The sequence below is a fragment of the Rattus rattus genome, chromosome 13 (assembly GCF_011064425.1).
Source record: "Rattus rattus isolate New Zealand chromosome 13, Rrattus_CSIRO_v1, whole genome shotgun sequence".
In the NCBI taxonomy this organism is placed as follows: Eukaryota; Metazoa; Chordata; class Mammalia; order Rodentia; family Muridae; genus Rattus; species Rattus rattus.
The window spans coordinates 32639151-32661067 of NC_046166.1; the positions used below are offsets into that span (position 1 = coordinate 32639151).

Consider the following 21917-nt stretch of genomic DNA (forward strand, 5'->3'; position numbering starts at 1 on the left):
GATCAAAAACCTTGCTAGGGGACATTTAGTAGAACTGGAAAAACTAAGTAAAGAAAAAAATTCATACAGAAAAGGAGTCAATGAGTCTGCGGAAAGCAATTTAAACTCAAAGGTCATCTCTAGTTAACTCTAAGCAAGATTGATTCCCCTTTTTCTTTTTAATGGTGGAAGGGGAGGGGGTGGAGTGTTTGTGGAGGGGAAACCTGGAAGGGGAACAACATTTGAAATGTAAATAAATAAAATAACCAATAAAAAAGGAAAGGGGAATTAAAAGTCGAAGAAGAATGAATATATTCCTCAGATGCTAAAGGCTAATGGTTTTCATCACCTCCATCAATGGAGGCAGTTAAAAGTTTAGGAATAAGAATCAGGTCAGGGGAAATGTGCTCCATGTGAACTCAGAACTGGGAACAGAAAACAGTATGGAAACTGTGTGGTTGTCCTTTGAGATCTCCTTGGGATTTTGTTTGGTTTCTCTGGATATTTCTTCATTAAAAATGTCCTCCAAACAAGGAATAATAGATGACTCAGGTGGGTTTCAAAGGATCCCAGATTTTGGGAAATGCCAGAAAAGTGCTGAAAATTGAGAAGAGGTTTCGAGTCATTTTCATTACAAAAAAAATTTAAATCGAACTATGTTGTTGATAAAAGAAGGTGTCCTATCAGCCACAGCACTACAGAGGACTTGAAATGTTTCTGTGACCTTTCAGACTCGGATTCTGATCTCTCTGATGAAGAAAGCATAGTACTGGATCAAAAGAGAGTGAAGCAGAAATAAAAGCAGATGAAAAAAGGAGCAAAGTAAAAAATGCTGATTGAAGAAAAAAAAGAAAGAAACCAAGAAAACCGACCAAAAGGATTCTATAAATAAAAATGACTTGAGTAATTCTTAAAGAATTCAGAAAATGAAAAAGGCACATAAATCTTAGAACATAGATTCAGAAGTAAGTCCCAAGAAGGATAGTGAAATAATTTCTACCAGCTTTGTCCAAAGGAAAACTAAGGACCAAAGATTCCAGGACCTCTGAAATGGTGAAATCTTCAACAATGAGTTGTTGTAAGGCAAAAACAGAAAAGCAATCAGTGGTTCCAGTCCTAATGGCAAAAGACAATGATGGTAGAATGTTTGATGAAGATGCGCTGGAGGAAGATTCAGACAGTGCTAGTGAACTAGGAAGTGATGAGGAATCTGAAGGTGAAATCACAAGTGATGGTAGAACCTTAGCTGATGATGATGAAAATGAAGATGAGGATGAAAGAGAAGAGGAAGATAGTGAGGAGTGGGAGGATGAAAGTTATTAGTGGTCCTGATCTTGCAAGGGGTAAGGGAAATGATAAGATTAAACACCAACCAGCAGTTTGCAACAAGGACTGGGATAGATTAAAGGCAAAAGATTTGCTGAGTCTGGTCAACTCATTTAAGCCCAAAGGAAGAGTTGTAATTTCCATGAAGATACATCCCTTGGAGTTTGGAAAAGAGAGAATGAAGGAAAAGCAAGTTCAAGGACCACTTGAGTTACTGAGTTTTCCTGAGGATGCCCCTGAAAGGGGCTGGGCTTCTAGAGAGAAGCTAAGAGTCTACCAGTTCAAACTATTGAAATGCTGTTATGCAGTAGTGGAGTATGATTTATGAAGATTCTGATGGCCTAGAATTTGAAAGCAGTTATTCTTTCATAGACCTGAGATTTATACCAGACAATATTGCCTTTGATGATGAGCCCAAGGATGTGACCCCAGAAGTTGCAGTATTTCACATCTTCTGCAATGGGAACATCAACAATGGGGATGACTTGGGATGAGACTGATCATGAGAGAAACACAACACTTAACAGAAAGTTTAAAAACGATGCATGTTTAGGCATGGACTTTGAAGTCTCCTTGGCTTCCTCTAGCAAAGATGAAGAGGAGGTGGAAGAAGCACCAGAAAGTGAAGATGGAGTCAACATAGGAGAAGATGGGAAAGCAAAGTCAGAAGGATGGTGAAGAATAAATTGCTAAATATAGACAGCTCTTGCATGTTACCCAAGAAAAAAAAAGACCAATGTAAAGTTGTTCTTCATTGGAGATGGAAAGATGGCTCAACATTAAGAACAATGGTGTTTTTGCAGAGCATCTGAGTTTGGTTCCCAGCTCTCACATGCAGCCCACAACCACATGTAATACCAGTTTTGAGAGGCCCAGTGCCCTCTCCTGGCCTCCATGGGCACGGCTAGCCCATAGTGTGTTCATAAACATAATTGCAGGTGAAATATTCACACACAGAAAATTTTAAAATAAAATTTAGAAAATTGTTCCCTTTGTGTAATTGTTTACCCAATTGTAAATACCTCATGGTTTATACTGTGTATCATCATGGGCTTGCCATAATATAATTACACAAACTATATAATTCTTAAGAATTTTGTATTGTATGAAGTTCATTTCCTACAAGTACGGTTACTCTAATTTAGCTTCTTAAGATACTATTTGCATTCTATGTAAATAGTGTCAGTTTTTCTGTGTAAAGATTAAAAATAAATTGAAAATATGCATGTGTAGTACCTTAATCTCTGAAGGCAGGAGGCATATCTGAGTAGCTAGCAAAATAATTTATTTTTCTAGTGTAAAGGATGAAAGCCTTGAACTTTTTTTCTGTGCTTAGTAATTTGCTTGTAGAACTAATTTATAAATAAAAGTATGAGATGGGAAAACGAAAAGAATCAGGATCAGTTTAAAACTCACATGTTTGCTCTAACCTATAGCTTTAGTACTTGCATAATGCTTATATTTTATTTACAGCATATCACGTTAAAATTAGATTCTTCGTTGCATGACAATTTAATATCTAATAACATTATTTATTATTTTATTCTCGAAACCTCAACAGCAAGAATTATGATCATTTTATAAACAAATCATTGGAATACACCCAAGTAATAAATGCTAGTTATTATGAAAGATGGAGAAAAATAAAGTCAGGGTGATCCTAGCTTAGCTTTCTTATTGTTTTAATCTAACTGTAAATATTTTTGCCTGGATTCAAAACCAAACTACTTTGTAGTATATTTATTTCTTGTTTCCCCAAATCCTTTCATATTAGAGAAATTGCAGTATTTTTTTCCTAAATAGATCAAGTCGATAATTTTTGTGGATCAAACATTTCTAAACTTTCAGGAGTTTTAGTTTCACATATGTCTTTATATAGGGAATTTAGATGAAAACAAACTATAAATTAAAATAAAATAGTAAATAAATAGTGCTGTTGAGAAGATTGCTATAGTATGCAATTTCCTTTAATTTATCACAAGGAAATATTGTAAGGCAGATTTTCACTTTGAATGTTGCTCCTTTTGTTGACGAAATTAAAATTTACTGTTGCCATGACAAGGCAGGAGTTGTTTTATTCTTCGTTCTTTCTCATTCTATCTCATTCCCCGGAATTTCTTTAACTGGTGAGACATGAAGAAAACAAGAAAGAGATTTACCAATATTTGCATTTTGTTTCCTTGGTAACAGGAAAGGCTTGAAAACCACCTGCAGTATTTTTAACATTATGATCCTTTCATAATAGTGAATTTTAATGGGATATAAATAACTTAAAATTTTAACAAATATTGAATTTATGTGGGTACTTGGATAAATATTGTATATATCTGTGTCAGGTTCTGAGGTCAGGGTAAATTATACCAAAATCTAATATATTAAAACAACTGAGAAGACAGATAACTTTGAAACCATGGCAGTGATTTGGTATGAATGTAATACTTAGTATATACTACTGTAAAACATTGAACAGAGGGGAGTGAGTTTAGGTTGTAGTTAATATAAATTAACTATATATACAGTTATATATACATAGTTATATATAACTATATATATATCATTTTAATCACTTAATAAGTATTCAAATAAAAAATAATTAACATAAAATGGAAAAATGTTAGCTTAAACAGTGTTTTCTCAATGAAAAAGACAACATAATGTAGAAGTCTTTCTCAACGGTGTTATATAACAATATAAATAATCTTTCAGAAGAATCACTCTAGTACCTGAGGCTATGTGTGTTACATCAATTCAGTCCTATGACTCATAACTCATGACATACGTAAAGGGTTTGTTAATGTGCATATTCCTTTGAAAGTCACCATGACTCACAATGTTGTGAGCATATAATGCATTATGTAATTCTGCAAACACCTCACTGTGGTGGAATAATTGTTCTAACAATTTTTAGACTCTGAAGAAGCCAGCATCCAAAGCAATTAGTCTGTTTTCCCGAATTTGTAATAACATTTCAGTTCTTTTGGTGTCTGTAGGTGTGATGATGGATATCAAAGACTTAATCAGGAAATTTAATACCGGTTGTATATTATAGAATGCAATGCTTATAAATGTGATTAGTAAGAACAACAACAACAAAAACATGTGGATTCTGCCATGGTTGTTACAAAGGGCAGAACAGAAAAACTATTGTGGACATCAGGATTGAAACCTCACTACCTCAAACAAAGAACTGGGGTGGGAAGAAGAGAAGGTAGGAGACTTCTAGTAATAATAGATGGCACAGACATTGTAAAATCTTTTTACCTCTTTGACTTTCACTTCTCAAAAAGTAAATACAAAGGCACTTCTAGAAATATTGTAAAATCCACTATATCAGTAGCCAAAAACAAAAATTGAATGATGCCATTTAAAATGAAATAAAAAGAACATTTTTTTGCTGCATACAGACTACCAATATCAAAGGCAAACTTGGACTAGTTAACAATATTTTTCTATAAAGGTAGTGCAAAATTATAAAATATCTTGCCTATAGGAATATAAACTTCAAGAAAGTAAGACAGCCATGGTTCATTAACTTAGTCTCTACATAAAATATGCAGTTGACCAACAGACACTTGAGAAGCAATTGTGAAGTTAGTAATGAATGAAGTATTCATTACAAATCTGGTATTTCTAGAAACTCCAAAGTCATTCAAGACTTAAAACAAACACAGACACTAACTTTATGATCATACTCTTAACAGCCCTGATCACAGGTTCATTACTAATGCACTCAGATGCCGTCTGTATGCAATCTACTGCTACTAACAGTAACCACTGGGTCCTTCCTTGCTTCCTTGGCAGTTATCATGATTTTCCAAGGTACAGTGTCTCTATACTTGAATTCTATTTCTCCAAAATCCAAGGTAGATAGCTAGTTTCCAAAGTGCAATACCCAAGGTTGGGGTCTGGCTTCCAAACACATAAATACGCATGGCTATGAACATTTTGCACACAAGAGGATGTACGCATGGAAATCTACAAATAAGTAAATCTATAATTTGTGATTATCATGTATTAAAATTATCTCATAATTTAGTGTGTAAATATCACAAATGGTTAAAATTCAATTAAAGTATATGTTTGCAGAATGAGTAATTTTGCTCTTTAAATGTTTAAAATTCAATGTTAACATGAAAACCTTAGAAAATTGTCAAACTTTGTAACTTAATTTTCTTCTCAAGTAAATATATTACCCTAAGAAACTGTCATTATTTGAAAAGATAAGAATTTAATGCTACAAGGCAACCTGAACTTAACTCTTCATAGTGGTTAAATTTGAAATTCTATAGGTGGCAAATTTAAGTACTTAATTCATATGAACTCACATTAAATTTAAGGAAACCAACCAAAGAGATCAAACTATGGAAAACTATTATAAAACAACACAGTTTCCATCTTAATTCTGTGTCATTTACTCAGCTCTTACAGCAGGTATGAATCAAATTTTAAGAATCAAAGGTTTTTATGATTGTCATGAAGCAGTACAATAGTATTTTCCTGAACTTAAACTTTCTACCTCCCAAAGGAAGTGTTTATACAGGCAAATCTAGTAGATATTACTATGCTTTGAGTCTCATGGCTTTTCCAACGGGAGCAATATTCAATTTTAATATCACACTATGTGGTATTCTCACTAAGCTATACCTCTTCAAAAGTTTAAATAATCACCCACATTATAACAAAAGTCTACTCAGTATTAGGATCCCAATTCACACATGTTTCAAATTCTTCATAGCTCCCTTATAAACAACAACAACAACAACACACATTCGTTTCTAAAACCAATTACCATAACCAAAACCATAGTTTTCCATATTTCTTAACTATCAAATAAAACACCAGAAAATGATACGTTTTTCATTTATTTGAAACTAGTCAATTTTTCCGCCCACCTCTGAATTCTATTGACCTCTGTCTGCTCTTCCTGCTGTTTGTACTGTTCAGACCTTAATCTTTTCACATGTGGATTCCAAAGTATTTTCCCTCTCTCGGGTTTTAACTGCATTCAGTCCTTAGGACCTAGCTCTAGAGAATAGGTCATTAGAGAACTCCAGGTAGATGTCATTGCTCAGAAAACACTGAGGTCTTTCATCATCTGCAAACTGTGACACCAGTCCTATGCCTCACATGAAAGTACACACATACTTTTTAATCTAGATATTCTATATTATTTCCAATTTTCTAAACATCATATTTCAACACGACCATTATGCACAGCATTTGCTTTGCTTAGTATGTGTGGTTAACCACATATAACCACCTTATAGTACTTGATTCCCTTCACAGAATACCATAAAATAATTGATGGAAACATACAGACTATGTCTACTTTTTCTCTCTAGTCTGTTCCCAATTTCCAAAATGCCCTTTATAAGTGATCACTATAGTAACTGTCACACTGTTACTACTCTCTTGACTATCTCTCCAAATTTACCACAGAACTTTTGAATTAACAAACATTGGGCTTTTAAATTTATTATATTCATCTGAATAACATATAAAATAGAACATTCAACAAGCACTTTAGTGAGTGAAATAGTGGACATATTAGAGAGAAGCACTGCAACCCTGAGAAATGGCAAAATCCCAAGGCGAAGTGCCAACCTCAACCTACAGTCTGTAGAATAGAAATCTATTCTACAGACATAAATCAGACAGAGAAATTTCCACATTGCTGTCACTGTGCTTTCATTGTCAAATTTGATTAAATTTATTAAAGGATTAAAGAGGCTACATAGGTTAAAAACATCTTTATTTGTCTAAGAGAATGAAAACCAAATTTAAAGTTAGTTATAGCATACTGAACCAGGAAATCAACCAGAGTAACTACACATCCATTATATTCAATCACCAGTGGAAGATATTTATTCTACTTTCATGAGGCGTTTTTTGATTAAGATGTTCACAGTGGACTGTAAGCTTCCAAGATTAACTACTGCATGCATGCTGACAAATTACGGTACACTTATTTGTGATTCTGATGGAAATTTAAATTAGATACTTTAGTATAGCATAAGAAAGTATCATAGAATATACATGAACAATAGCTCACATGTATATACATTAAAGTTAAAATTAAATTTAAACTTTCCTACTTAGCACTATAAAATTCTTGTTAAAATACTATGACATTGGTTTTGAGTATGTGTGTGTTTGTGTGTGTGTGTGTGTGTGTGTGTTTTGTGTTAGTGGTTATGACTAATCTTTTATAAAAATCATAACATTTTAAATGAACAGCAGGATATTTGCACATATAAATGTAGAGAGTAGTTCCCCTTATACATAAAGAATATGTTTCCAGACCTCTAGTGGAAGTCCAGTGACAGACAACACAAAAATTTGAAGTATTCTGCCCATTTACTTAAAGGAAGCTCTTTTCTGTACCACTTGGTATGTCCAAAGTGCTAGTGTCACAATTGGTGTGCTCTAGTGATGTTTGCATTGAATAAGACATTTCTTAAACAGAAGCACTGTGATACTGTACAAAATAAACAATCCCACAGAAAATGGCTGGAAGTAAGTACAAATTGAATATTCCAAACATACCAGGTGAAAATTTTGGACACAGAGTGATTCCAATTTCATGTAGTTTAAATGGATCATAGGATCCATGCTGTACCTTGTATAACTGAGTCAGGCTACGAAGAAATAAAATGTAAAATATTTACAGCATTTAAATTAATTCTTTCTTCTGGTTCATTGTTGATAACTAAAATGGTGGAAACCACAACCATAAAGAGAGGACCCCTATACATCCTGGGATCTAATCATAAGGTATTATAAACACGTCCAAACCAGTTCCACAAGTGAGGTGATGAATTGGCTCATGGGCAAACTTTACAACTTCAGATTGATACCTAAGGGCAGACTGAAGAGAAAAACATATGAATGAATAAAGCAAAACAAACAACGGTACAACTGGACAAGAAACCTGAAGAAAATGGAAAATGAAGTGATCCCTGGAAGATAAGACAGGCATTCGTGCAGTGAGTATTAAAGTGTCCAAGGAGACAGAAACAAGAAAGTTGTAAGAATACCAGAATGCTTTATGGAGACATTTATCATTGAGATAGCTTTCTGCCAGCTTCAGCCTGACTCATTCTTTTTGGTTCCTACTAAGACGGATGGCAATCTCACCTAAGGTTATTTTAATGACTTCACACCTCCTATGGTTTACGCACAGAAGAGAACATTAAACAACAGAACCTTTTCCAAGAAATAGACTAGAACATTTTAACCCCTTTTTTCTTGTTGTTTAGGATTGTTCTGAAATTCTTGGCATGAGTCTAAGCTGTTGACAATATTTAACTTTTTTAGGTTACAAAATAATTGCCTAAGTTCTAGGAATTTCACTTAGAAAGAACAATAAGCAATGGATATCCAGCCCAAAATTTTTAATAAGTCAACATTTTATTGGGATTTCTTGACAAAAAAAATGAATGCAGTCAAAGAAATACAAGGAATATCAAGATTTGTAAAACGAAAAAGAACCATAGCCATTACTAAGAAATGACTGCTTGCATTAAAAATAGAATATACAAACTCCAAAAATAACCATGGTTAACTACTGATTCAGAATCTACATACATGTAAATCTACATGTGAGTACCATGCACCTAAGTTTTTTTCTTGAACTGGGAATTTCTGGTTTGGGTGGCCACTCAGTTGTGTCATGTGATGTTTTTCGGGAAACTGTCTTATGAGAGGATGTTTTGCTGAGAACAGATATGTGGTGTTTTTCTAGAAGCTTCCTGGTGAAAAGGAATGTGATGTTTTATTGAACTGGACACTTAAAAGGACATGAAATGTGTGGAAGGAGAGCAAGTATAACCATACAGACAATGGACAATCCTTTTGCATTGGTGTGCCTTGCAGCACTTTGCTGGTTATCTTTGTGCTTTGCTGATACTGGTCTTCGTTGACAACACCTTTGCTTCTTTCTTTCTTTGTTTTTCATGAGGGTCACATCCTTTTTTTTATTACACACAGCATGTTTTGCAAAGCCTTTTCTTTATTACACCATTTTTTTATTAGAAATTTTTTATTTACATTTCAAAGGTTATTCCCTTTCTCAGTTTCTTCGTCATAAACCCCCTATCCCATCCCTCTCCTCTTCTTCTATAAGGGTGTTCCCCCTCTACAACACCCCCCTCCCGCCTCCCCACCCTGTCATTCCCCAACACTGCAGGGTCCAGCCTTGGCAGGACTAAGGACTTCTGCTTCGATTGGTGCCCAACAAGGCTATCCTCTGCTACATATGCAGCTGGAGCCATGGCTCTGTCCATGTGTAGTCTTTGGGTAGTGGTTTAGTCCTTGGGAGATCTGGTTGGTTGGTATTGTTGTTCTTCCGGGGTTGCAAGCCCCTTCAGCTCCTTCAATCTTTTCTCTAATTCTACCAATGGGGACCCTGTTCTCAGTTCAATGGTTGCGGCTAGCATTCGCCTATCTATTTGTCATGCTCTGGCTGAGCCTCTCAGGAGACAGCTCTATCAGTCTCCTGTCAACATGCACTTCTTGACTTCATCAATATTGTCTAGTTTTGGTGGCTGTGTATATATATGCTGTATCCCCCAGGTGGGGCAGGCTCTGAATGGCCATTCCTTCAGTCTCTGCTCCAAACTTTGCCTCCATATCCCATCCTGTGAATATTCTTGTTCCCCCTTTTAAGAAGGACTGAAGCATCCGCATTTTGGTCTTCCTTCTTGAGCTGAATGTGGTCTGTGGATTGTATTTTGGGTAATTTGAGCTTTTGGGTTAATATCCACTTATACGTGAGTGCATACCATGTGTGTTTTTCTGTGATTAGGTATCCTTACTTAGGATGATATTTTCTAGTTCAATCCATTTGCTATGAATTTCATGGTCTTTGTTTTTGACATTGTTCATGGTCATTGTTGTGTAAATGTACCACATTTTCTGTATCCATTCCTCTGTTGAAGGGCATCTGGGTTCTTTCCAGCTTCTGGTTATTATAAATAAGGCTGCTATGAACATAGTGTAGCATGTGTCTTTTTGTATGTTGGAGCATGTTTTGAGTATATGCCCAGGAGAGGTATAACTGGGTCCTCAGGTAGTACAATGTACAATTTTCTGAGGAAACTCCAGACTGATTTCCATAGTGGCTATAATCTAATCAATGATGGAGGAGTGTTTCTCCTTCTCCATATCCTTGTCAGTATCTGCTGTCACCTGAGTTTTTTTATCTTAGCCATTGACAACACCTTTGTATTAGTTCTTCTTGCTTTCTTCACCGATCTTCACTTATAGTGACTTCATAGAGAGAAAGGCACCAAAGAACTTCTGATGGTATTCTAGCTGTTTCTTGATGCTTCAATCAACTTGTAGCAATCAGCAGAACTTTGTGGTTTCTTCTGGATCAAACTACTGCTACTGGTTCATGTTTGGTGTTTGACTAGTGTGCCAGATTACTGACAAGAAGATCGGAATTGCTTCAGAAAGTATTTCTAAAACAGGTCTACAACTCCTGTTTTTTATTAACTGTTCTTTCTACCTACCTGTGGTGGGCGGTAGGCAAAAAGGGAGGTAGAAGCATTAAAGAACCATATTTACAGTAGGTTTTGAGAAATCAAACCCTACATTTTCTTATAATCAAATTAAGTCTTTTATCACTTAATCTTTACTTTTGGACTTTTTAGCCATTTTTTGATTGTTTATTTGACTTTGATAATAAATTGATGCATGGGATTTTAGTCACAAAAGCCTCAAATGTGTATGATTTGTTCTCATTCTATGCGACTTGATTAGTATGGCCTAAATTTAATCTGAAACTTGTGACTAAGTATTCTTCATAAACGGTAAAGCACCCAAATACCATGGCAAATTTCAGAACAATACCTGTCATGTGACCTTGTTTAGTCCAGGAATGCCATTCCCTTAGTCATTCTCTCCTGCATCCTTTCCGAGTAAACAAAGAGGAGTAAATTACAGCAGAGTTGGCATATACATGCTGTATTCAGTCAGTCTTTGGCATTCTCTAATAAATATATATGGTAATCTTACAATACTTTCTTTGTTATTGTTAGTATTTCTTTTTTAAACTGTGTTATTTTGTAGTGGCAACACTCAAACTTTTGCTAGTCTTGAAAAGGACCATAATAAAGTTCTATACCAGCCTTCTCCCTTAACTTCCAAGGGAAGAAAACCAATCGAGTCAAGTAACCTGAACCCTTGGGGGCTCTCTGAGACTGAACCACTAACCAAAGAATATACATGGACTGGACTCCCCCACCCCCTACACACACACACACACACACACACACACACACACACACACACACACACACACCACATAGCAAATGTGTAGCTTGGTCTTCATTGTAGTGCCCCAACAGCTGAGGTAGGGCCTGTCCCTGACTCTGTGGTCTGCCTGTGTATCCCATTCTCTTACATGGACAGACTTCCTTGTCTGGCCTCAGTAGGGAAGGATGTATTTAGTCCTGCAGTGCCAGGGTAAGTTGGTACCTAGGGGAGCTTCCAGAAGCGGGAGGGGGAAGGGAAGGGGCTGCCTTAGAGGGACATGGATGAGGGGTGCTACTATCTGGATGTAAAGTGAACACATAAATTAATTAGTAAAGGGGAAAAAAGATTCTAAGCATTGCTTCCTTTCATTAACATAGTCTTGCCAGCACAGCAGCCAGGTAACACTGAAAACAGCATGAAAATAGTTTTCTCCTTTAGATTTTTTCTACACATGTCCCTTTTCTATTAAATGTATTCTTTAGCCACAAGTTTCAGGATTTGAGATGAATATAAAAGTAAAGAAAGTCTTAATAGCCACATATTAAAGTATAGGATCATATTTTAATACTACAATAAGATTAGAGAACTCGATAAGAAGATTTTACCAGAAGAAGGATTTTCTAAATGCTTTAAGCTCCCCCAAATATAAGAAGGTCAAATCTAGCCAAATCCACTGTTAAGAGTCTCCTAATCCAGAACTATGTTTTCAAAAAAACCACAAAAGGTGAGAGAATGTACTTCCTGCATCTCAAATTATGCCACTTAAACCTAAGGATTTTTTTGAACTGAAGGCACTTATAAAGCAGCAGATGCAAAAGAGTCATTTTCATCTCCCTTGTTCTTCCTGCAAGTGGCAGATAAAGCTTCCCCTGGGAAATGTGTTTCCTGTACGGGGAAGAGAAATACTCCTCTGCAAAGTCACAAGGAAAACCTCTACAGAGCTTCTTAAAATTATCCCAACTTTTTCAGTCTTTCTGCAGCTACTTTCCCACAATTGCTCTTTATTTTGCACTCTAAAACAAAGGCTGGAGGTGTTCTCTGGGTCTTCCTTTTCTTCTGCAAAAGGATTCTGTGTCACATAAATAACATTTGTACGTTTTTCTTCTACTTGTCATAAGTCAAAATAACTTTTGAGGGCCCATTTGCTGCTCTCAAAAACTCAAGTTAAAATTTTCACCCTCCTACAACATCTGAAAGAAAATTTTCGCTGCAAGAGACAAGAGGAGTCCTAACCTTTTCTCCTTTGGTGAACTGTGGAAAACTCAGGAAAAAATTAAACATGAATAGACTAGTGAGAAAGGTATGTCACTGTTAGGGTGTATTCTCATTTAGAGTGTTCAGGTTATATGGAGCTTGAAACAGAGAGGTTCTGTGTCCCACTTTTGATGGAATAGTTTCTATTGTTCTGTTGTCTGCTGTGTATCCTGTGTGTGGTAGCATGCGACCACATATGTGCATAAGGTTTCTGCAAAGAAAACTGAAACTGTATTATGAAGAAACAAAAGGGATTAATGAACAGGAAGTTATTCCATGCTGGCTTCAAGGCCAATGAACTATTAATGGCATACAGACCACTTAGGACATAAGCAGAAAGGTCCAAAGGCAGGAAGTAACTTTAAAGAGTATGAGAAGTCTCAGCGGTATGCAGGGTAGGACTACAAAACTGGCTGTGAGATCTAAATGCCACATCTAGGAATGTGACTACTATGAGTGGGTTGAGAAGTCATTAAACTGTGTTTCAGCAGAGTGAAAGTTCCTTTCCTATGAATCCCTTCAGATTCCCTGAGATCCATTCTGACAGGTTCCCATCAGCATCTTATATCAAGTCATGCTAACGGCATTTGATTTTGACATAATCATGTCACCTCATATTTGTATTTTTTCATGAAATCTCGCTCTTTCATTTGACTTGTGTGTTCTAATTCTTTCAACTCAGTTCAGGTACAAACACCTTTTTCTAAATGCCTGATGAAACTTAGCTCAATCATGACAGCCTCTTCCTAGAGATTCAATTTCTCCTTTCTGAGTTTCCTAAATCCCTATGGCTGTTGTCATTATTCTACCTTAGTGTTTATAACAGCACATTATAACTTCCTGCCTATCTGTCCTGGATAATCTCCCTAGAGATGAGTGCTTTATTGTTTGTTTATACTATTAGCACTAACTATTGTTACCTGTTTTATGTTACTTCTAGTATGATTTAAATTGTGTATGATTTATATGTATGTATAGTATACTTGCAGACCTGTGTAAAGATACATGTGCCAGTTTGGAGAACTGAGAAGCATGTCAAGGTATACTGCTTTATCATCCTCTGTGTTAATCTCTTAAAACAGGGTCCTTCCCTAACCTGGAGCAAGACTAGCAGCTAGCAAACTTCAGGAATTGTCCTGTACCCACATTCTTGTACTAGCACACAGAGTACCAAGAATATATGTATACACATAGCTAAGCCTGGTTTATTTTATGAGTGCTGAGGAAACTGTCTTAAAGGGCATAGAAGTGGCTTGCACAACAAGCACTATCACCCAACAAACCACTTCCCTGTGCCCTTCTAAAAGTGATTATGTATTTATTAGAATTATCTACATACTACTATTCTTTATATGAATATCATTTAAGACAATTTTTATCATACAAGTAAAAATTGTTCTTGAAAGAAGAAATTAGAAAACATAAAAGTAGATAAACAAGCCATGTGAAAAATAGGGTAGGTTTTGTTAAAGGGATAAAATATCTCTTAAAAGTTTTAAATTTTGGCCCAGTTAACCCAGGAACTGTGGTGCAGCCTGGGACAAGATCCTTCCAGTCTCCATCTGCACCCAGATATGACCCTGTGCCACAGCTCTCCACACCCCAATACCACCCAGAGACAGCTTGTTCCCCAGAAGTATTGACATACCCAAGCTCACAGGTGAGAGCACCACCATCACCTCAATACCTGGCCCAACTAGGACCTGCCTGGGGCCCAGCAGACCCAGGAACCTCAGAAGAGCCATGGACATGGTCCTTCTGATTTCTAACTCTGAGCTAACTCTGGAGCTAACTCTGAGCTACAGCCCTCCACACCTCAAACATGCCCAGAGAAAGCTTGACCAACAAGAGTGCTGACACATCCAGGCTCACAGTATCATAGGAGGCACAAGCTTCAGTCAGAGACAGAAGGCCAGCTAACACAAGAGAAAAACAGATGGTGAGAAGCAAGCACAAGAACATAAACAACAGAAAACAAGGGCACTTGACATTGTGAGAACCCAGATCTCCCACCACAGCAAGTCCTGGATACCCCAGCGCACTTGAAAATCAAGATTCTGACCTAAAAAGACTGAACCCCAGTGAACTAGACTGTTGGGGAAGAAAGGGGGAGGGTGAACACCCATAAGGAAGGGGAGGGGGGATGTTTATCTGGAAAACCGAAAAAAGGGGATAACACTAAATGTATATAAGAAATACCCAAGTTAATAAAAAAAATACAAAAAAAAAAGATGATAGAAGACCCTATAAGACATATATAACTCCCTTAAAAAATACAGGAGAATAAAGCAAAAAAGAAACACATAAATCTCTAAAAATATAAAAGAAAATATAATCAAATAGTTGAAGGAATCGAACAAAACCATCAAGAATCTAATAATGGAAATAGAAACAATGAAGAAATCCCAAAGGGAGACAACCCAAGAGATAGAAAACCTAGGAATGAGATCAGGACTCATAGAAGCAAACATCAAGAACAGAATAAAAGAGACAGATGAGAGAATATCAGGTGTAGAAGATACCATAGCAAACATTGACACAACAGTCAAAGAAAATGTAAACTGAAAAGCATTCCTAACCCAAAACATCCAGGAAATCCAGGAAACAAAGAAAAAAATCACACCTAAAAATGATAGATACAGAGACTGTATGCAGGTTCCCAAATCAAAGGGCCAGTAAACATCATCAACACAATTATGGAAGAAAACTTCCCTAACCTAAAGAAATAGGTATGCATAAACAAACAAGGAGCCTACAGAATCCCAAATAGATTGTACCAGAAAAGCAATTCCTCCTGTCACATAATAATCAAAACACCAAATGACAGAACAAAGAAAGAATATGAAACATAGTAAGGGAAATTGGTCAAGTAACATATAGAGGAAGACCTAACAGAATTACACCAGACTTCTCAACGGAGACTCTAAAAGCCAGAAGATCCTAAGCAGATGTTATACAGACCATAAAAGAACACAAATGCCAGCCTAGGCTACTATACCCAGCAAAACTCTCAACATAGATGGAGAAACAAACATGTTCCAAGATGAATCCAAATTTAAACAATATCTTTCCACAAATCCAGTCCTACAAAGGATAATAGATGGAAAACTCCAACACAAGGAGGGAATCTAGATTCAAGAAAAAGCAAGAAATTAGTCTTCTTACAACAAACCCAAAAGAAGATAGCCAAACAAACATAATTCTACCTCTAATAACAAAAGTAACAGAAAGAAACAATTATTGGTCCTTAATATTTCTTAAGATCAATGGACTAAACTCCCCATTAGAAAGACATAGACGAACAGACTGGATACATAAGCAGGACTCAGAATTTTGCTACATACAAGAAACACACCTCAGTGACAAAGACAGAAACTACCTCAGAGTAGAACGCTAGAAAAAATTTTCCAAGCAAATGGTCCCAAGAAACAAGCTTGAGTAGCCATTTTAATACTGAATGAAATCAACTTTCAACCAAAAGTTATCAAAAATGATAGGAAGGACTCTTCGTACTCAAAAGAAAAATCTACCAAGAAGAACTCTCAATTCTGAACATCTATGCTCCAAATATAAAGGCACCACATTTGTAAAAGAAATGTTATTAAAGTTCAATGGCCACACTGAACCTCACACAATAATAGCGGGAGACCTTAACATCACAAACTCACCAATGGGTATATAATAGAAACAGAAACTAAACAGAGACACAGTGAAATCTAAGAGAAGTTTTGAACCAAATGAATTTAACAGGTATGTACAAAAATAAAACAAAAGAATATACCTTTTCTCAGTACCTCATTATAACTTCTCCAAAACTTGTGATATAATTGGTCATTAAATAAGCCTCAACCAATACAAGATTGAAATAATTCCGTGCATCCTATCAGATCACTGAGGACTAAGGCTGATAGCAACAAAAGCAACAGAAAGCCCACATACACAAGAAAGCTGAACAACTATCTACTCAAAGAGAACTTGGTCAGGGAAAAAATAAAGAAAGAAATTAAAGACTTTAGAATTTAATGAAAATGAAGGCACAACATACCCAAACTTATAGGACACAGTAAAAGCAGTGCTAAGAGGAAAACTCATAGCACTGAGTGCCCCTATAAAGAAATTGTAAAGAGCGTATACTAGCAACTTAACAGCACATGTGAAAGTTCTAGAACAAAAAGATGCAAATATATCCAAGAGAAGTAAATGACAGGAAATAATCAAACTCAGGGCTAAAATAAATCTAGAAACAAAGAGAACTGTGCAAAGAATCAGCAAAATCAGGAGGTGATTCTTTGAGAAAATCAACAAGAGAGCTAAGCCCTTAGCAAGAGTAAACTGAGGGCACAGAGGCAGTATCCAAATTAACAAAATCAGAAAGGGAAAAGGAGACAAAACAAACAAAAAACAAAGAAATCGAAAAAAAAAACAAAAACAAAAAACATCAGATCCTACTACAAAACCTATATTCAACAAAAGTGAAATGGATCATTTTCAAAACAGATATCAGATATGAAAGTTAAGTAAGGGTCAGATAAACACTCTAAATAGTCCAATAACAACTAAAGAAATAGAAGCAATCATTAAAAGTGTCCCAACAAAAAAGCCCAGGACCAAATGGGTTTAGCGCAGAATTCAATCAGACCTTCAAAAATACCTAATACCAACATTCTTCAAACTACTCCACAAAATAGAAACAGAAAGAACACTACCTATTTCATTGTATGGAGCCACAGTTACACTGTTACCTAAATCACACAGAGATCCTACAGAAAAAGAGAAGTTCAGACCAATTTTCCTTATGAATATCAACACATAAATACTCAATAAAATTTTTCAACTGAATCCAAGAACACATCAAAATGATTATTCACCACGATCAAGTATGCTTAATCCCAGGGGTGCAGGGATGATTAAATATTTTTTAAAAATCCATCAACATGTCCTCTATATAAACAAAACAAAAAAAAAAAAACAAAAAAAAAACCACATGATCATCTAATTAGATGCTAAGAAAGCAATTGACAAAATACAACATGGCTTCATGTTAAAAAGTCTTGTAAAGATCAGGAACTCAAGGCCCATACATAAACATAATAAAAGCAATATACAGCAAACCAATAAACAACAATCTAAATGGAGAGAAACTTAAAGAAATCCCTCTAAAATTAGAGAGTTGACAGAAAATTGAAGCAATCACACTAAAATCAGAGACTTGACAAGGCTGCCCACTGTTTCCCTTTCTATTAAATTCTAGTACTCAAAGTTCTAGAAAGCAATAAGACAACAAAAGGAGGTCAAAAGGATACAAAATGGAAGAAGTCAAAATATAACTATTTGCAGATGATATGATAGTACACTTAAGTGGCCCCAAAAGTTACACCAGAGAACTACTGAGCCTGATAAACAACTTCAGCAAAATGACTGGATATAAAATTAACTCAAACAAATCAGTAGCCTTCCTCTACTCAAAGGAAAAGGAGACTGAGAAAGAAATTAGGAAAGTGCCCTTTCCCATAGTCACAAATAATATAAAATACCTTGGCGTGACTCTAACCAAGCAAGTATAAGATCTCTATGACAAGAATTTGATGTCTCTGAAGGAAGAAATTGGAGATGTCAGAAGATGGAAAGATCTCCCATGCTCATGGTTTGGCAGGATTTATGTAGTAAACATGGCCATCTTACCAAAAGCAATTTACAGATTCAATGAAATCCCTATCAAATTTCAACTCAATTCATCACAGAAATAAAAGAACAATTCTCAAATTCATTTGCAACTATAAAGAACACAGGATATTGGAAACTATTCTCAACAATAAAAGAACTTCTGGGGGAATAACTATCCCTGACCTCAAGCTCTACTACAGAGAAATAGTGATAAAAAAACAAAAACAAAAACATGGTATTGGTAAAGAGAATGAAAGGTACATAGATGAATGGAATAGAATTGAAAACCCAGAATTAATCTACATATATGGTCACCTGATATTTGACAAGAACCAAAAGCTACCCAGTGGAAAAAAAGGCAGCATATTCAACAAGTAGTGCTAGCTAAACTGGCAGTCAACATATAGAAGAATGCAAATTGATCCATTCATATCATCGTGTACAAAGCTCAAGTCCAAGTGGATCAAGGACCACCACATGCAACCAGATACACTGAATCTACTAGAAGAGAAATTGGAAAGAGGCTCAAACACATCAGTACAGGGGAAAATTTCCTGGACAGAACACCAATGGCCCAGGCTCTAAAATCTACTGTATACAATTGGGATCTCATAAAAATTGAAAAATTTCTGTAATGCAAAGTACACTGTCATCAGAACAAAAATAGCAACCTACAGATTGGGAAAAGATCTTTACCAATCCTATATCAGATAGAATGTATATCCAATATATATAAAGAACTCAAGAAGTTAAGACTCCAGAAAACCAAATAACCTTATTTAAAAATGGGGTACAGAGCTAAACAAAGAATTCTCAACTGAGGAATGTCGAATGGCTGAGAAACACCTGAATAAATGTTCAACATTCTTAGTCATCAGGGAAATGCAAATCCAAACAACCCTGAGATTCCACCTCACACCACAGAATGGCTAATATCAAAATCTCAGGTGACAGCAGATGCTTGCAAGGATGTGGAGAAAGAGGAACACTGCTCCATTGTTGGTGGGATTGCAAGGTGGCACAACCACTGTGGAAATCACTATGGCAGTTCCTCAGAAAATTGGACATTGCACTACCTGAGGACATATACCCTGGGCACATACGCAAAAGATGCTCCAACATATAACAAAGACACATGTTCCTCTATGTTCACAACAGCCTTATTTATAATAGCCAAAAGCTGGAAAGAACCCAGATGTCCCTTGACAGAGGAATGTATACAGAAAATGTGGTACATTTACACAGTGGAGTACTACTCAGTCATTAAAAACAAGAAAATTCTTGAAATTCTTAGGCAAACAGATGGAATTAGTAAATATTATCCTAAGTTAGGTAGTTCAGTCACAAAAGAACACAGATGGCATTTACTCACTGATAAGTGGATATGAGGCAAAAATTTTGGAATATCCATGATACTATTCATAAACCATAAGAAGCTAAAGAAAAAGGAAGACCAAAGTGTGGATACTTCAGTCCAACATAGAAGGGAAACAAACTAATCATGGGAGTTAGAGGGAGGGAGATACTTGGGAGAGAGAAAGGAGGGAGAGGAAAAAGAGGTGCAAGACCAGGTGTGGGTGGGGACTAGGGAGATGTACAGAGGGTCAGGAAATTGAACACAAGTATATAACAGTGGGGATGGGGAACTGAGAGTAGCCACTAAGAAGTCCCAGATGCCAGGAAAGCAAGAGACTCCCAGGACCCAACAGGGATAATATTAGCTGAAATAACCAACAAAGGGGTGAGAGAACCTTTAGAGACCATATGAGAGGTTAGGCATGCCCCCCAGTTGAGGGATGGGGCCATACACACTTCTCAAAATATTTAACCCATAATTGCTCCTTTCTAAAGGAAATACAGAGACAAAAAGTGGAGCAGAGACTGAAGGAAAGACCATCTGGAGGCTGCTCCACCTGGGGTTCCATCCCATCATAGACACCAAACCCAGACATTATTGCTGATACCAAGAAATGCTTGCTTACAGGAGCCTTGTATAGCTGTCCCCTGAGAGGCTTTCCTAGAACCAGACCAATGCAGAAGAGGATGTATGTAGCCAACTATTGGACTAAGCATGGGGACCCCAAGGAGAAGTTAGGGCAAGGACTGAATGAGTTTGTAACCCCTGGGAAGAACAACAATATCAAACAACCAGATGCCCCAGCACTCTCAGGCACTAAACCACCAACCAGAAGAGTATACATGGAGTGACCCATGGCTCCAGCTGTCTGTGTAGTCAAGGATGGCCTTATCTGGGATCAAGGGAGGAGAGGCCTTTGGTCCTGGGGCTAGATGTCTGAACATAGGTGAGTGGGAGCAGCTGGGTAGGTGTAGGGGGCATGGCATATGGGGTTTAGGAGGTTTATATAGGGAAAACTGGGAAGGGGGATAATATTTGAAATATAAATAAATAAAATAACCAATTAAAAAAGAAATGAGTTTTAGATTTTTGTCTAAGTATATAATATTTAGGACATAAATGTAAAAACTGAGAAATATCAAATTTTTGTCTAGAGCTACCTATACTTCATGCCTATATCGACACATTTATTGCTGCATTACTGCTCAGGCATGTTACTGCTAGGCTTATGTCAATTTGACACAAGCTGGAGTCATCAGAAAGGAGAAAGTCTCCACTGAGACTTAAAAACAGGCTTTAGGCAAGCTTAATTCATGATTAATGTGGTAAGGCTCAGTCCTTTGTTCTGAGGCTACACCTGAGCTAGTGGTTCGACATTCTATCAAAAAGACATCTGAGCAAGCCAGATACAACAAGGCAGTAGTCAACATCCCTCCATGGCTTCTGCCTCAGCTCCTGCCTCCAGCTCTTGCTCTGTTTTGAGTTCCAGGTCTGCCTTTCTTTAAAGATGAGCAGTGATATAGGAATATAAGCCAAATCAACCTGTTTTACCCAAGTTTCTGTGACCATTGACCTATCACAGTCATACTAACTTTCCTAGTCACAGTGGGCTTATATTCCTGCACAAAACACCATGACTAAGAAGCAAGTCAGGGAGGAAAGGGTTTATTCATCTTACACTTCCACATTGCTGTTCCTCACCAAAGGAAGTTAGGACAGGAACTTCCACAGGGCAGGAACTTGAAAACAGGAGTTGATAGAGAAGCCATGGAGGGATGTTACATACTGGCTTGCTTCCCCTGGTTTGCTCAGCATGCTTTTATTTTCTTTATTAACTTGAGTATTTCTTATTTACATTTCGATTGTTATTCCCTTTCCTGGTTTCCAGGCCAACATCCCCCTAACCCCTCCCTCTCCCCTTCTATATGGGTGTTGCCCTCCCCATCCTGCCCCCATTACCGCCCTTCCCCCAAAAATCGCATTCACTGGGGGTTCACTCTTAGCAGGACCAAGGGATTCCCCTTCCACTGGTGCTCTTACTAGGCTATTCATTGCTACCTATGAGGTTGGAGCCCAG

The 21917-nt window shown here is 36.7% G+C and overlaps 1 pseudogene; it reads left to right on the forward strand.

Moving 5' to 3' along the window:
- Positions 1–497: 497 nt before the first annotated feature.
- On the forward strand, positions 498–2047 carry LOC116915006 (annotated as a pseudogene).
- The last annotated feature ends 19870 nt before the right edge of the window (positions 2048–21917 follow it).